The sequence below is a fragment of the Peromyscus leucopus genome, chromosome 8b (genome assembly GCF_004664715.2).
Source record: "Peromyscus leucopus breed LL Stock chromosome 8b, UCI_PerLeu_2.1, whole genome shotgun sequence".
NCBI lineage: Eukaryota > Metazoa > Chordata > Mammalia > Rodentia > Cricetidae > Peromyscus > Peromyscus leucopus.
In genome coordinates this window covers 100,947,986-100,965,167 of record NC_051086.1, presented here as the reverse complement: position 1 = coordinate 100,965,167, position 17,182 = coordinate 100,947,986, and the positions used below count along the sequence as shown (strand labels likewise).

Here is a 17,182-nt window from a genome sequence, read left to right as displayed (position 1 = left end):
AATGCCGGGTGCCGGGAGGGCAGCGCACACCAGACCTTTCCAGGGAGGGAGTGTGCCAGACTGGTGGCCTCCCAGCTCACACTCAGTCTTGGCGCTGCTGTGTGACTCTGGGCAAGACACCGAGAGCCTGGATTTTAAAATAGGGAGCCTGGTGTGGTGGCGTTCCCAGCTCTGGGGAGGCTAAGGGAGGAGGACGGAGAGTTCAAGACCAGCCTGGATGATGCAGCCAGACACCATCTCAAAACGAAAATACTAATGTCATTAAGCAAAACTGTCTTTCAAGGCAGGCAGAAGAAGCATGGCGGACAACAGGAAAGGTGTCCGGAGCAGGGCTGCCTGCATGGACACAGACTGAGCTCCTGAGCAGAATCCTGTGAGAGAAGTCGGGGTGAGAGGGCGAGGGGTGATCCCTGGGGGACTGGTTGGTGGGGTATTTATTAGAGGGTCATGATGGGGCATCTGAGGTCACGGCGGGGGACCATCCCTGAGAAGACCTCCCCACACAGCAGCCTTGAGAATGGCGTAGGTGGAAACTGGAGTCATCCTGGAACAGGCCATCGAGAAGGACTCTCCCCACTTCCTGTCTTCTAGAGAGGATGTGGGACATCCCACCCGATCCGCCGGGGATGAGGAGGGAACAGGGCAGGATGCTGGAGACTGGGTTTTAAGACAGACAGAGGCAGGGGCAACGTCTGGGCTGAGAATGTCTGGCGCGCAGAACAAACAGTGCTCGTCTGCAGTCAGCCTTCTTTCTGAAAAGCGAAGCAACTGGGTCAGCTCCCCTGGTGAGCTCAAGCTGAGAGCCATCGCAGTGTGGGCAAGGAAGGGGCGGGGGAGCGTTGCGAGGAGACGGCGGCCTCCGCGCAGACGAGGATGCCGGCGGTACAGCCTCACAGCGACCCCTGCTGGCGTCAACGGGAACCTCACCCAAGAAAGCCACCATCTGGCCCGCTTCCGCTGTGGGGGCCCCGGGTCAGGGTGGGGAGCCGCGCATCGGCTCCACCTCCCTCCAAAAGGGATGCAGCCTTACTGACACCTGAGACAAAACCAAAAGTGTGCATGCCTGAACTACAGGAATTACCTTCCCAAAGTCACCAAGTGGAAAAAGTTAATAAACCAAGGCGCTGGCACCAGATAACATGTGTCTATAATCCCAGCGTTTGGTAAACTGAGGCAGGAAGATCCTAAGTTTAAAGCCAACCTTGGCTACTATGTAGTGAGTTCCAGGCCAGCCAGCGTTATGTAGGGTGACCCTTCTCTAAGTAAGCAAATAGAGGAGACGGCTCACCTCCTGAGTGCTTGCCCGTAAGCACAAGAATCCCAACCCAATACCGAGGACCCCGGTAAAAAGCTGGGTATGGTGACACATGCTTGGAGTCCCAGGAGGACCCCTGGGGCTTGCTGTCTAGTCTCCCCTAATTGGTGAACCCCAGGTCCCAGGGGAAGACCCTGTCCCAAAACACCGGTGGAGAGGAACCTAAGGTTGACACCTGACCTTGAGAAGCACACAAAGAAAGGGGGGGTGGAGTGGGGTGGGGGCGGGGGGGTGGGGTGGGTGGGCTTGAAGCTCACGTCTCTAATTCCAGCGCTCAGTAGGCTGAGAAAAGAAACACTTTAAGGTAAAAAGGCTACAGAGTGAGACTCTGCGCAAAGAACAAAGGGGCAGGGGTGGGTCAATTAGTTTCTGTTTTGTTTTTTTGTTTTTGTTTTTGCCAACTTGATACAAGCTAGGATCATCTGGGAAGAGGGAACCTCAACTGAGAAAATGCCCCCATGAGGCTCCTGTAGGCAAGTCTGTGGGGCATTCTCTCTCTCTCTCTCTCTCTCTCTCTCTCTCTCTCTCTCTCTCTCTCTCTCTCTTTCCGGTTTTCAAAACAGTGTTTCACTGTGTAACAGCTTTGTCTGTCCCTGGAACTAGCTGTGTAGTTCAGGAACTAGCTGAAGCCTCTGTAGCGCAGGCTGGCCTCAAACTCACAGAGATCCTCCTGCCTCTGCCTCCCGAGTGCTGGGATTAAAGGCGTGCGCCACCACTGCCTGGCTGGCATTTTCTTGATTAATGATTGGTGTGGGTGGGCCTAGTCCTCTGTGAGCTGTGCCTCCCTTGGGCATGGAGAAAGCCCTGGGGAGCAAGACCTCCTGCCCCCGCCCCCCACCCGCCCCCGAGTGCTGGGGTTAAAGGCATGCGCTGCCACCCCTTGCTCTGACGTCCCTCTGACTGATTAAAATAACCCCTTTCCTCCCCAGGTTGCTTTCAGTCATGGTGTTTATCATCGCAGCAGCAGACAGTCAGCCAGAGCAGGTGTCCTCCTCTGGGGGATGGCCAACATAGCGCCATTTTGTCCCCCATTGCTGCTTTCCCTGAACAGCTGTGCCCCGACCGGCCTGCCTCGGAGAAAGACAGACCCGGGGTAGGGAGAGTTGGGGGTCCTGCTGTGGTCTTGACTAAGGTGCCCAGTTACATACAACCAAGTTGGACGGGCAGTTTAAAAAGAGCAATGGTGCTGGGTGGTGGTGGCCCACGCCCTTAATCCCAGCACTCGGGAGGCAGAGGGGCGCGGATCTCTGAGTTCGAAGCCAGCCTGGTCTACAGAGCGAGTCCCAGGACAGCCAAGACTACCAAGAGAAACCTTGTCTTTAAAAAAAAAAAGAGGCCGGGCGGTGGTGGCGCACGCCTTTAATCCCAGCACTCGGGAGGCAGAGCCAGGCGGATCTCTGTGAGTTCGAGGCCAGCCTGGACTACCAAGTGAGTTCCAGGAAAGGCGCAAAGCTACGCAGAGAAACCCGGTCTCGAAAAACCAAAAAAAAAAAAAGAGAGAGAGAGCAACAGCAAGCTTCAGGGCTACAGCCTGGCTTTACCTTCACGCCCTTTGAGTGGGCTGTGAAGGAGACCTGGGCCTGTTTTACCAACAGCTTTGAGCAGGGCCGGAAGTGAAGCCTGTGGCAAGCAGGTGCTCAGCGGGCAGCGCCATGGCCACCATCCTCAGACCTCGCCAAGAACGGAGGTAGTGTCGAGCCACCTGGGCCACATGCTGGCCTCTCGGCCAGGGCCTCCGTACAGTTCTCCAGACAGCACCTCACTTCCCCTCCATACCCCAGTCTCGTGCATCTACTCTGCCCCATGTCTAGCTCTCTCCTCACCACAACAATCCCTGACCTGGCTCCTCTCCAATGGAAATGGTACCTTTTCTCTCAGGCTGCTCAAGTCTCCTTTCCAGAACCTTCCCTGACAGCCTTTCTGTGAAAGGTACTGCTGTGGGATGTTCTGTATGTCAAATGTGTTGCTCTGATTGGTTAATAAATAAAACACTGATTGGCCAGTAGCCAGGCAGGAAGTATAGGAGGGACAAGAAGAGAGGAGAATTCTGGGAAGTGGAAGGCTGAGGCAGAGACACTGCCAGCCGCCGCCATGAGAAGATGTAAAGATACCGGTAAGCCACGAGCCACGTGGCAGCTTATAGATTAATAGATATGGGTTGATTTAAGATATAAGAACAGTTAGCAAGAAGCCTGCCACGGCCATACAGTTTGTAAGCAAGATAAGTCTCTGTGTTTACTTGGTTGGGTCTGAGTGGCTTCGGGACTGGTGGGTGACAGATTTGTCCTGACCATGGGCCAGGCAGGACCAGAAAAATGCTAGCTACAAGGTACCTTCTTTGGATGTTGCCAGAACAAGCTCAAATGAATACTGTGGTGGACAAACATTGGGAGGTTTGAAAGGAGAAACCCACCTCTCAAGACCATTGGCCCTAGGAGCTGGTGAGATGGCTCAGTGGTTAAGAAAACTGGCTGTTCTTCCAGAGGACCTGGGTTCAATTCCCAGCACCCACATGGCAGCTCACAACTGTCTGTAACTCCAGTTCCAGAGGATCTGACACCCTCACACAGACACACATGCAGGTAAAACACCAATGTACATGAAATAAAAGTTTTTTTTTTTTTTATTAAAAAAAGACCCGTGGTCCTAATGCATCACTTTTGACACTTGGGGCTTGCTGCTGGAAGGTCATGTGACCAGGCTCCTGAACACATCGGGGAGAGGACCAGTGCTTACACAGAGGTGCAGCCGTGGGGATGCCAGAGACGAGACAGCAATCCAAGAATGGTTTTCTTTCTTTCTTTCTTTCTTTCTTTCTTTCTTTCTTTCTTTCTTTCTTTCTTTCTTTCTTTCTTTCTTTCTTTCTTTCCTTCCTTCCTTCCTTCTTTCCTTCCTTTCTTTCTTTCTTTTTCTGTTTCCTTCCTTCCTTCTTTCCTTTCTTCTCTCTCTCTCTCTCTCTCTCTCTCTCTCTCTCTCTCTCTCTCTCTCTCTTTTTTTTAATGACAGGTTCTTGCTGTGTAGGCCCGGCTGGCCTTGAACTTATAACCCTGAAATGATAAGATCACACAAACCCGCCATGACTCTGAGCTTGGAGACTGTATCTGGAAGCTGACTCAACATGACTGCCTGATGGGATGGATGTGTGTGTATGTGTGTGTTGGGGGGTGTCCTGTGGCAGAGTACAGCAGAGCTGACTCCAGGGTCACCATTTTCCAAGGAGAGTTCTGTTGTGTGTGTCAAGCACACGGTGGCCAGTGGACGCTGGATGCTCTAACCACAAGCATCTCAGAGGTGCCAAGGCTGGGATTTCCACTCACGACTGATCAACAAGTAGGATGTGGGAAGCAGAGCCCCTAGCTCAGAGGTGGAAGGGAGGAGAGGGAGGAGGAGGAGCAGGGAGCAGGCAGAAGCCAGGAAGCTGCGGGAAGTGGTCAGCTGGGTCAGCGCTCCAGCTCACTGCTTTGAGGACAGACAGCAAGGCAGGGCCTGGGGAGAGGGAAGCCTGCTTGGAAGGGCAGTAGAGGTGAGCACAAAGCAGAGGTGAGCCCAGGAACACTCACGCGGGTCGGGAGACAGGCCTCAGCAATGAGAAAGGATCCCTGATTCAGAGACGGGGTAGAGGGCAATCAGTGCGTCAGATGGCAAGGGGGAAGTCCGCAAATACAAAGACGGGTACCCTGTCCATCTGGGCATTGTACTGGAAGCTTGTAAACCCCAGGAATTTACTGCTCACCGTTTGGGAGACTGGGAAGATCAAGGAGCCCATTGGTGGGCTCGGGGAGGGCACAGTTTCCAGTCCATACATATTCCTTCCCTGTGTGGTCCTGAGGTGGAAGCGGGTGGAGTCTGACTCCTTTTTGTTTGGTTGGTTTTTTGAGGCAAAATTCTAGGCTGGCCTTGAACTCATTATGTAGCTGAGGATGGGCTTGAACTCCTGATTTTCCTGCTTCCACTTGTCAAGTTTTTCATTGCAGGCATGCACCACCATGCCTGCTTCAGGATCTCTTTATAAGGTCTCCAATCTGCCCAGCATGATTGCTCACGCCCATAATCCCTGCACTTGGGAGGCTTGGTTGAGAGGATTGCCACAGGTTTAAGGCCAACCTGGGCTACATAGTGAGTCTGGGATACATAGCAAAAATCTTATCTTTTAAAAAAGGTATTCTTAAATGTGCGTGATTGTTTTGTCTGCATGTGTATCTGTACTGTGCGTGTTCCTGGTGCTCTCGGAGATCAGAAGAGGGTGTCGGACATGGTGAACTTGCAGATACAGTCTCCAAGCTCAGGACTGAACCCTGGTCCTCTGGAAGAGCAGCCAGTGCTTCTAACTGCTGAGCCGTCTCTGAAGCCCCATAATCCTTTACGTTTTTTACGTGCAGCTTTAGCAGGCTTTGGCAGAATTTTCAAAGATGTGATAAGATTGTTAGGGAAATGTAGGGGACAGGAAACCACGCAAGGACCATGTCCAAGAAGCAGGCAGACTGCAGCCTGGAGGTCGCCAGGGCCGGGACAACAGAAATCATGTGTGAAGCCTCTGCCCTAGACAGACAGGTGCGGAATCCTTCCCTCTTCCCCCTGGCCTTCTGCACATTCCATGCTACACACATACACATTGTGCCAAGTCAGGATCATGTGATAACTACTGGCTTTACTAAGACTCTTGAGGAAGGACATCTCCCAGGGCCACGAAGTGAGTGGGTTTATATCCAGGGCACATGGGATGGTAACAGCATCTAGGGGCTGGGGAGATGGTTCAGTTGGTAGCCACACAAGCATGAGGACCTGAGTTTGAGCCCCAGCAGTGATTCAAATACTGAGTGCAACAGCACACGTGTGTAATCCCAGTGTTGGAGAGGCAGAGCTGGCTAGACAGTCTAGTGGGATTGGCAAACTCCAATTTCAGTGAGAGCCCTTGTCTCAAAATAAGATAGACAGTGTCTTAGTTAGGATTTCAATTTCTGTGAAGAGAGACCATGACCACAGCTACTCTCTCTCTTTTTTTTTTCCTCGAGACAGGGTTTCTCTGTGTAGTTTTGTGCCTTTCCTGGAACTCACGTGGTAGACCAGGCTGGCCTTGAACTCACAGAGATCCACCTGCCTCTGCCTCCCGAGTGCTGGGATTAAAGGCGTGCACCACCACCGCCTGGCTCACAGCACCTCTTATAAAGGAAAAATATTGGGCTGGAGAGATGGCTCAGCGGTTAAGAGGACTAGCTGTTCTTCCAGAGGTCCTGAGTTCAATTCCCAGCAACCACATAGTGGCTCACAATCACAATCTATAATGAGATCTGGCGCCCTCTTCTGGCCTGCAGGGACACATGCAAGCAGAACACTGTATACATAATAAATAAATAAATCTTTAAAAAAAGGGAAAAATATTTAATTGTGGTGGCAGCTTACAGTTCAGATGTTTAGTTCATCATCATCATGGTGGTGGGAAGCATGGTGGCATGGTGCTGGAGAAGGAGCTGAGAGTTCTACATCTTGATCTGAAGGCAACAGGAAGTGAATTGAGACACTGGGCATAGCTTGAGCATAGGAGACCTCAGTGCCCACCCTGACAATGACACACTTTCTCCAACAAGGCCATGCCTACTCCAAAATAGTGCCACTCCCTGAACCCCTCAGTGGTGGCACACGCCTTTAATCCCAGCACTCTGGAGGCAGAGGCAGGTGGATCTCTGTGAGTTTGAGGCCACCATGGTCTACAGAGTAAGTTCCAGGACAGCCAGGACTACACAGAGAAACCCTGTCTCAAAAAAACCAACTAACTAACTAAGTAAATAAATAAATACTGCTGCTCCCTACAAGCCAAGCATTCACATACACGAGCCCAGGGGGCCATACTCATACCCATTCAGACCACCACAGACCGTGATCAGGGAAGATATTAGATATTGATCTCCATCCCCAACATGCACTCTTCTGTGGTGGTTTGAGTAACAATGTCCCCATCAGCTCATGCGTTGGAACCTTTGGTCCCCACTTGGTGGCACTGTTTGAGGAGGTTTAGAAGATGTGGCCTTGTTGGAGGAAGTGTGCCATCTCAGGGCTCTCTCTCTGCGTCCGTGTTTATAGTAAAGGATGTGTGTCCTCAGCATCCTGCTCCAACCATCCACGCCTCCACTCTATGGTCACGGACTCGTCCCTCTGGACTATAAGAACCGTTTTCCTCCTCAGGTCCCCCTGGTTATGGTGTTTTATCACAGCTACAGAAAAATACAGGCACACACAGAAAAACCATGAAACAAATGCAGTGTGACTCTGTAGCAGCGTGGGGGCAGCAGCAGGATTACCAAAATTATCCTGGGTTCAAACAATGCCAGGCCAACCAGCAAGGTATACCCAGTGAGACCCTGTCTCAACGAAAACACAAACTACAATCACTGGCCACTGAAGAAGAGCTAGCCGTGGGGGCTGATGGAGGAAGGTCCCCTCCCGGGGGCCATGGCCTGCTTGTGGTCCAGGTGTGGGTGAAGAGAGGCCAGTTTGAGGCAGGAACTAAACGGATGCAGGATCGTGTTCAAGATCACAGGCTCCATGTGTCCACAAGAGAGGAAAACATTCTGTATGTCAATTGAGCATCCAGAAACAAGCTATTGAGAGAGCCAAGTGCATTTATTCACATAAAGAATCAACTAGTAGCCAGGTGGTGGCGCACGCCATTAATCCCAGCACTTGGGAGGCAGAGGCAGGTGGATCTCTGTGAGTTTGAGGCCAGCCTGGTCTACAGAGCAAGATCCAGGACAGGCGCCAAAACTACACAGAGAAACCATCTCGGGGGATGGGGGAAGAATCAGCTAGCAGGCAGTTTAGCAGCATTTCACATCCATAATCCCTCTCCTTGAGGGGGCGCAGGGGCTGAGGCAGGAGGATGGAAACACCCACCTCCACCCCCAAACCTGAGTTACAGACAGTTGTGAGCCATCTTTTGGGTCCTGGGAACTGAACCCAGGTCCTCTGTAAGAGTAACTAGTGCTCTTAACCACAGGGCCACCTCTCCAGCCCCGGAACATAAATTTTCCCTTTAGCTGTCTCACTTAAGATGCTTTTCTGAGGGCAGGTGTGGTGACAAACCTTTAATCCCAGCACTCAGGAGGCAGAGGCAGGTGGACCTCTGTGAGTTCGAGGCCAGAGTAAGTGCAGGTCTGTATAGAGAGACCCTTTAAACAAGATGTTTTCTTCCCATCATTTTCTGTTTGTTTGTTTACAGAGACAGGGCCTCATGTATCCCATGCTCGTCCCAAACTCACTGTGTAGTCAAGGGTGAGCTTGAATCAAGTCTCTAAGCCTCCAGTCTTCATCTGAGTGCCGAGATTGCTGGAGTGGGTCACCATACCCAATGACGCCCTAATCAGTGGAGACGGAAAAATTGAACCTAGAATTTTAGTTTTTTTGTTTTATTTGAGATAGCATTTCTCTGTGTAGCCCTGGCTGTCCTGGAACTCAATCTGTAGACCAGGCTGGCCTCAAACTCACGGAAATCCTCCTGTCTCTGCCTCCCAAGTGCTGGGATTAAAGACGTGCACCGCCGCCGCCCAGCTTCATAATTTTAAAATACTTTTCTGATGAAAGTTAGAGAACAATTTCCAGGAGCTGATTCTTTTTCCAGCCTGTAGGTCCCAGGGATTAACCTCAGCCTTGATGGTAAGCAGCAGAGCGCGCGTGAGCAGGAGCGTCATGTGGAGAACCATTGCAGTCACAGCTTGGGTTTCACAACTTGTTCTTGGACCTCGGCCGGCATTGTTCTCGCCAGAGCAGCCAAATGCTGCACAAAACCAGCTCAACCGGTTTATTTCACTTCATTCTACAGTACTCCATGGAAGCCCGTGGCTGCCCGGAACGTCCCTGTACATTACATCCTGAGGGTACCACCCACCTTACAGTACCCAGGAGCACCGCTGAATAGCCCGGTTGCTTCCCTAGCAGAAGTGTGGCCCTGGGTTCCTTCTCTAACACTTCATGGACAGAATGTAGTAAGGAGAAAAACAGTCGCTGGGCGGTGGGGGCGCGCGCCTTTAATCCCAGCACTCGGGAGGCAGAGTCAGGCGAATCTTTGTGAGTTCAAGTCCAGTCTGGTCTACAGACAGGCTTCAACACAGAGAAACCCTGTCTTGAAAAAACAAAAAACAAACCAAAACAAAACAACAACAACAAAACAAAAACAGTCTATTAAATGCAGCTAGCCCGCTGTGGTGGTTTGAACGAGAAATATCCCCCATAGTCCCAGTATTTGAATACTTGGTCTCTATTTGGTGGCACTGTCTTGGTAAACTTAGGAGGTGTGGCCTTGCTGGAGGAGGTATGTCACTGTGGGTGTACTTTGAGATTTCAAAGCCTGGTGTGGTTCCAAGCTAGCTCACTCTGCTTCGTAATTGTTGTTTAATATAACAAGCTGTTGGTTTCTTCTTTTTCTTTTTTCCTCAAGAAAGTGACTGCCTTTACTACGAAAACTTTGGCAAATCAATACAGTACCCATTGATACAATAAAATACAATGCTGGAGTCATATATTACTTTAGTGCTAATTTTTACTCCAAAAATATCATTTAAGTACCAAATCCAAACACTGGTTTCCAAAAGAATAGGTTATCTTATACAAGTTAATGTCATTTCAAATTATACAATCTCTCTCTTTTTAAGATTTATTTATTTTTTACGTATACAGAGTTCTGCCTGCATGTATGCCTGCAGGCCAGAAGAGGGCACCAGATTTCATTACAGATGGTTGTGAGCCACCATGTAGTTGCTGGGAATTGAACTCAGGACCTCTGGAAGAGCAGCCAGGCCTCTTAACCTCTGAGGCACCTAACCAGCTCCCACATTTCTTTTTAAAGAGAGTTCCTCGGGGCAAGGCCTGCCAGAGCCATGCTTGCCACACTGGAGCCTGCTAGAGCCTCTTTAACCTCTGCCTCCAGAGTTTGGGATTAAAGGTATGTACCACCCCACGCCCCCCAAAAAAGAGAATTCCTCACACAGGCAGTTCCAGCTCACAGCAGCGGGCAGCTGTGTGGACGTGAGGGTAATTGTGTGGTCGTGAGGGCAGCTGGTCTGTGTTCTGGCTGGTCCGCAGCCAGGTAGCATTCAAGTACCTGAAAGGCTTTAAGAGTCTCCCTAAGAGACTTGAGATCAACATCCATTTCTCTGAGCACTTAAATAACACCACCACCAAACAAACCTGTTCATTGCTCACATGAGCACGAGACTCCTCCAGTCAGTTCCCTCAAGCCCTTATACCTCAGACGGTCACTTTGGTTTAGAAGCTCTCCATCTTTTGTTACCCAGTTCATTAAAAAAATAAATAAATAAAATCTACCTAAAATAGTTGTATCTTTTAAATAGCAAACAAATATGATGTCAGCTCGGAGAGTCCTGGGGGCCTGTAGCTGCACACGGATTTCCACTGTCGTTTTTCCACAGCTGCCATTGGTGTTCTCGTGCTTCCGGTGTTGGCGTTCAGTTTCTGTATCACCCACTGATGCTTCTCGTCCTTCGTTAGCGTTGGAAGATACGGTGCTTGCCATGAGTCCTTCAAGGGAGCTGCTGAGGCTGGCCCCTTTGATGGTGATGGTGGCTTCTTGGGTCAGTTTCCTCCAGGTCCTGGGGCTTGTATGGGAGCCTCTTGTCTACCGAGATCAGATTTGTAAATGAGGTTTGTAAAGTAGACTGGAGCTCTGTTGTCTTCTTTGCCGGGTGGATAGAGAACTCTCTGGCGCGTATGTTTTTCTTCTTTCCACACCAGTAAGAGACTGTACAACGGAAGGAAGGCAGGACCCACTCGGTGCTGAGGAGGCTGTGGCTGTGCAGCTTTCCAGAGGAATCAATGTGTCTATCCAGCACATCAATGCCAACCACACTTGGGTTCATGAGGTATTTCTGCCTTGCAGCGGTGATAACCATTTCCCATGGGTGGTCAAGACGTGCTCCGAAGTCCAGATCTTCATAGTGTCAATCGCCTATCGGGTGCCCCACGGCATCCGGGGATGACAAGGCACAGAAGTTTACTGACCCAACCTTGTCCAGGTAGGAGGGTCTCAAAGTGTTTACACTGGGTATGGTGGCACATGCCTTTAATCCCACCACTCCAAAGGCTGGCAGGCGGATCTCTGAGTTCGAGGCCAGCCTGGTCTACAGAGCGAGTTCCAGGACAGCCAGGGCTGTTATGCAGAGAAACCCTGTTCCAAACAAACAAACAAAAAGGAGTCAGTATTCTGTGAAGCTCCCTGTATTAGTCAGGGTACTCTAGAGTCACAGAACTTATGCAATAAATGCCCCCCCTTCTGTGTATATATATATATGAATGTATATATTCATATATATATTCATATATATATATATATATATATATGAATTTATTGGAATGATTTACAGGCTGCAGTCCAACAATGGTTGGCTGTGAATGTGTGAATGGAAAGTCCAAGAATCTAGAGTTGCTCAGTCCTATGAGGCTGGGTGTCTCAGCTGGTCTTCAGTACATGCTGGAATCCTGAAGAAGCAGCCTCCAATGCCAGTGAGGGAATGGATGTGCTGATGAGGTGAGGGCGATCAGGGAAGAACTAAGCCATCCTTCTTCCCTTGTCCTTATAGACTTCCCGCAGAAGGTGTGGCCCAGATTAAAGGAGTGCCTTCCCACCTCAAAGTCTGAATTAAAGGTGTGTGTCATCTCGTCTCAAGATCCAGATGAAAACCTGGTGTCTTCCAGCCTCAAGATCCAGATCACAAGTGCACCCCCCCCCCATTTCTGGATTGTAGTTCATTCCAGATACAGTCAAGTTGACACTAAGAAAAGCCATCGCATGCATTCCCCCACCTCCTGAAACGCTCATGTACATGCCTGTGTGCCCAACCCCATGCCGGGCACTCCTAAAACTCACTTCTCTCACACTCTTCTATTCACACTAATTGTGAATTAGCCAAACACCAGATTGTGAGGCCAACCACCTTCCTGTGGGGTGGCACAGCCATCTCTGCATTAGGCACACAAAGGACCTGAGGCCAACCTTAGCAACATACACCTTGTCCATAAATAAATAAATAGATGTGTTTCAGCAGTTAGGAGTGCTTGCTTCTGTTCTAGAGGACAGAGTTCAGTTTTCTGCACCCAAAGCAGGCTGCCTGTAATCAACCTCCTGTAACTCCAAATCAGGGGATCTGACATCCTCTTCTGGCCTCTGTATTCATACACCTGTACCCACTCACAAATGCATAGCAAAAAAAATGTTAAAATTTAATATGTGTAAATTAAATAGGTTGCTAGACAAACGGCTTAGTGGTTAAGAGTATGTATTGCTCTTGCAGAGGACTGGGGTTCCCTTCCCTGTACCTCCTCCTAAGCACCTGTTGCTCCAGCTGCAGGGGGATCTGGTGCCCTCTCGAGGCGTCTGCGAGCACTACACTAAGGTGCACAAACCCACCCGCCTACACACATACATATAACTAAAATACTTTCAAATATTTTAAAACATTTTAGTGGAAAGACTGGAGTTGTAGCTCAGTGGCAGAGTGCTTGTCCGGAATGTGAGAGGCATACCCCGGGATCAGCAAGTTTAAAACGTCTCAGGTTATGGGGATGGTCTAGAGCAGTGGTCCTCAGCCTCCCTAATGCTTCAGCCCTTTAATTCAGTTCTTCATGTTGTGCTGACCCCCAATCATAAAATTATTGTCATTGCTACTTTATACTGTAATTTACTACTGCTAGGAATCATAATGCAATGTAATCGTAATCATATTATAATGTCTCGACCCGTAGGTGGAGAAACGTTGGTTTGGAGGGTAAAGATAATCACTACCAAATCTGAAGACCTGCGTTCAATTCTTAGGACCCACACAGTGAAAGAAGAGAGCGAACAGTCACAAGTTGTCCTTTGACCTCTTAATGACTGATGAGGCTGAAGTAGACAAGCCTCCGGGCACCCCGTGAGCGTTCCTAGACTCACTTAACGGGTGGGAAGGCCCTCTCCGAATGCTGGCGGCGCCATCCCACCCGCTGGGGTCCCCGACTGCAGAAAACTGGAAAGCGAGCTGAGCACCAGCGTGCATCTCTGCTTCCTGACTGAGGATGCCGTGTGACCAGCTGCCTCCCGCTCCCGCTGCCTTCTCTGTCACAGCTGACTGTGTCTCAAACCGAGAGCCGAAACAAGCCTTTAAGTTGCTTCTTGGTGGGCGTTTTGTCACAGCGACACACAAGGAACTAATTCCATCACTGGCCGCTTTAACTCCTCTGTGAATTGTCTGCTCTCCTCTCCAACTTCCTACCCCAGTACTTGGTCATTTTTTTAAGGGGCTAATGGGACCTTTGTTTAGCTTTTGGATGCTGATCCTTTATTACATTCATTGGAAATATTTTCTGCTTTTGAGCCTTTTATTTTGTTCACAGCACTCTTGTGGAACAGAAGTTTTTGTTTATTTTTGAGACAGGGTCTCACCTGCTTCTGCCTCCTGAGTGCTGGGATTAAAGGCGTGTAGCTCAACCCTTTTTTGTTGTTGAATCTGATGGGTTTTTAGCTGATGTCTAGGTAAAGTGTCTTTTTAGGGGGGTTCAGCACCCCAAAGCCAGGTCATTTGCCTGCCATCATGAACTAGCAGTGGGGGGATGGGTATACCTGAGCTCTTTTGTCCCCAAAACTGTTCCTCCAGTCCACGAGGGTGACTGCTGGCTCCAGGGAGGTGGGAAGGAGAGACGCTAAGGAGTGTGCCGTCCGGAGAGTCTGACAAGTAGGCAGTTGGGACATTAATTGTAGCTGACAAGGGATCCGAAATAGCAAAGTTCATTCCTTCCCGAAGGCCAGCTAGACTCCCTGGCTGAGAGGAGGGTGGCTCTGGTGAGCGGTGGGAAGCGTAGGCAAGGAGCCGGCTGCCAGGAGGGAAGCAAAGAAGGAGCACAAAGTCACCTTCAAGGAGGGAGGCCCCAGCAAGGGAGAATCCCAAGATCCTGGCCACCTTAGCTTCCGGCCTCATTTCCCGCGGTGCTCGCGCCCTGGTGGCAGGCAGGTCAGACATGGACTCTGGTGCCCTTCAGGAGTCGGCCTGCGCCCTTCTCTACACCTTTAGCCTTGGGGTGACTTTGTGAGGTTTTGTGTCGAGGGGGATATGTGGATTCCTCCTTGCAGTACTGAATATGACCACTAGATGGAGACGCTGCGCCATTAATACTAGCTGCTGTTACTCAATGACCTTGATCCCTTCCTTCCTCTGGAGTTAACTTTTCCTGGGTCCCCTACACCCGGATTTTGCTCCCTGAGTGAGGGAAGGCCAACCCGAGTATACTTGGGGTCTGTGCCAGTAACACTCTGAAGAGAAGGGACATCTCTAGCGTCTTTCCTGTGTCCTGCTGTCCTGGGGTCCTTCCTTTCTCCCTCTCCCAGGACTTTGCCGCTGCTCCTCAATAATTCTCCATCTTCACACAAACCAGCGTGTCCTGAGCACCGCCAGAATGATCCTCTGAAGCGCAAATATTGTTCACCATGATGGTTGGAAAGAGTGCGTGTCACACAAATCCTAAAATGGTCTTTTGTTTGTTTGTTTGTTTGTTTAAGATTTTATTTATCATGTATACAGTGTTCTGTGTGTCTGCTTGCACACCAGAAGAGGGCTCCAGATCTCATTACAGATGGCTATGAGCCACCATGTGGTTGCTGGGAATTGAACTCAGGACCTCTGGAAGAACAGCCAGTGCTCTTAACCTCTGAGCCATCTCTCCAGCCCCCATAAAATGGTCTTTAATAAAACAAACTAACAAACAAACAAACAAAAACAAAACCTGGTGCCAGATATTGGGGTAAAAGCTGAAAGATCAGAGAGACCAAGAACAAGTCACAGCCATGTCTCACCTTGGCCAACTCCACAATCCTTGGACTGAAAGCCTCTGAGTCCTCAGCCGAAAAGGCCTCCCGCTGAAAAGAGGGTTAGTTTCTGTCTCCTCACACCTTACATACCTTTCTCCTCCCAGGGATATCACTTCCTTTCTAGTGCTGGGATTAAAGGCGTGTGATTCTCAAGTACTGGGACTAAAGGTGTGTGCCACCACTGCCTGGCTCTGTTTCTCTCCTAGACTGAGTCAATCTCATGCAGTGCCAGGTGGCTTTGAACTCACAGAGATCCAGATAGATCTCTGCCTCCTGAGTGCTAGGATTGAAGGTGTGTGCCACCACTGCCTGACCTCTATGTTTAGCCCTGGGGCTTATCCTGTTCTCTGATCTTCAAGCAAATTTTATTAGGGTACATAATATATCTCCACATCCTCTCATTTAATTGTTCCATTTTCAAACCGTCCAAAGTATTATCAAACAGAGACAAAACTCTTTCCACTATAATAGTGTTTCCCATTTTTTAATGTGGGGGGAAAATGAACTCTCTCTTTCTGATTTCTTTTGAACTAATTCCCCCCTTTAAGAAATCCCAATTGAGGGATGGGGATTTAGCTCAGTGGTAGAGTCCTTGCCTAGCAAGTACAGGGCCCTGGGTTGGGTCCTCAGCTCAAAAAAAAAAAAAAAAAAAGAAAAAGAAAGAAAGAGAAGAGAAGAAAAAGAAAGAAAGAAGTCCCACTTGACTCACCAAATCTGTGGATAATGACGATTCAGATGACGGTGTGGCAGTGGCCCAAGAAGGGGGCCAGAGAAAGCCAGCACCCATCGGGAGAGGAAAGAAGCTAAAGATCCAGCTGTCTGCATGGGGAAGTGTGCAAAAGTGGCTAGCTCCTGCAGTTTCTGGAGCCCAGAACCTATGGAGTTTGCTGCAGAGGCTGCAACAAAAACAGGCAGCAGAGTAGGAACAGGATTCATGCAACAAGCATGGCCTGGCCCAGGACCCGCCCTGTCTCTGTCCTCTTTAGCTCTGGACACAGCCCTGAATCTCCAAACCTAAACAGGGACCACAGTGAAAAAAAAAAAAAAATTAAAGCCAGGCGGCGGCGGCGCATGCCCTTAATCCCAGCACTTGGGAGGCAGAGGAAGGCAGGTGTCTGTGAGTTCGAGGCCAGCCTGGTCTATAGAGTGAGTTCCAGGACAGCCAGAGCTACACAGAGAAACTCTGTCTTGAAAAACAACACAACACAAAACAAACAAACAAAATTTTAAAAAGCCAGTCACAACACTGAGAATTCATAACCCAGCAGTGAGTCTTTGTGGCTCACGGGTAAGCCAGCCTAGCCTAACTGGTGAGTCCCAGCTAGTGAGAGATACTATCTCAAAATAAGGTGGACAAAGCCTGAGAAACAACTCCTAAGACTGTCCTCCAACTCTCTCTCTCTCTCTCTCTCTCTCTCTCTCTCTCTCTCTCTCTCTCTCTCTCTCTCTCTCTCACACACACACACACACACACACACACACACACACAATCTCAGCTTTCAAAGATGGGAATAAAAAGTTAATGATTGCTGCCAAACTGATTTCAAGATCCTTTTACCAAAATCTTTCCAGAGTTGCAAGGCAAGTCTTGGAGTCTCGAGGCGTGCAAGGACTCGGGTCCCCAGCTGGGAGCATGCACTGCCTTTGATCACAGAGGGCTGCTGGAGATCTCATTTTAAAACTGAGAGCACTTGGCCTTGTGGTACATAACTATAATCCTAGCACTCAAGAAGTGGAGGCAGGAGGATTGCTGAATTTGGAGCCAGCCTGTGATAGAGAGGGAGTTACAGACCAGCTTGGACCCTGTCTAAAAACACCAAAAAAAAAAAAAAAAAAAAATCCCAACAACAATAAACAAAATGTAGCCAGGCACGGTGGTACTCTGTCATCCTAGGACTTGGGAGGGAAAGGGATGAGGAGCAAGAATTCAAGGCCAGAGGCCTGGAGAGATGGCTCAGCAGTTAAGAGCACTGGCTGCTCTTCCAGAGGACCTGGGTTCGATTCCTAGCACCCACATGACAGTT

The 17,182-nt window shown here is 49.7% G+C and overlaps 1 long non-coding RNA gene and 1 pseudogene across 1 annotated transcript; one reads left to right on the top strand and one right to left on the bottom strand.

Annotated features, from left to right (window-relative positions):
• Positions 1-10,648: 10,648 nt before the first annotated feature.
• LOC114707077 lies at positions 10,649-11,258 on the bottom strand (annotated as a pseudogene).
• Positions 11,259-11,925: 667 nt separating this feature from the next.
• On the top strand, positions 11,926-13,656 carry LOC119087032. Its single transcript, XR_005090462.1, has 2 exons — positions 11,926-11,966; positions 13,064-13,656. It is a non-coding gene; the product is annotated as an uncharacterized LOC119087032 (long non-coding RNA).
• The last annotated feature ends 3,526 nt before the right edge of the window (positions 13,657-17,182 follow it).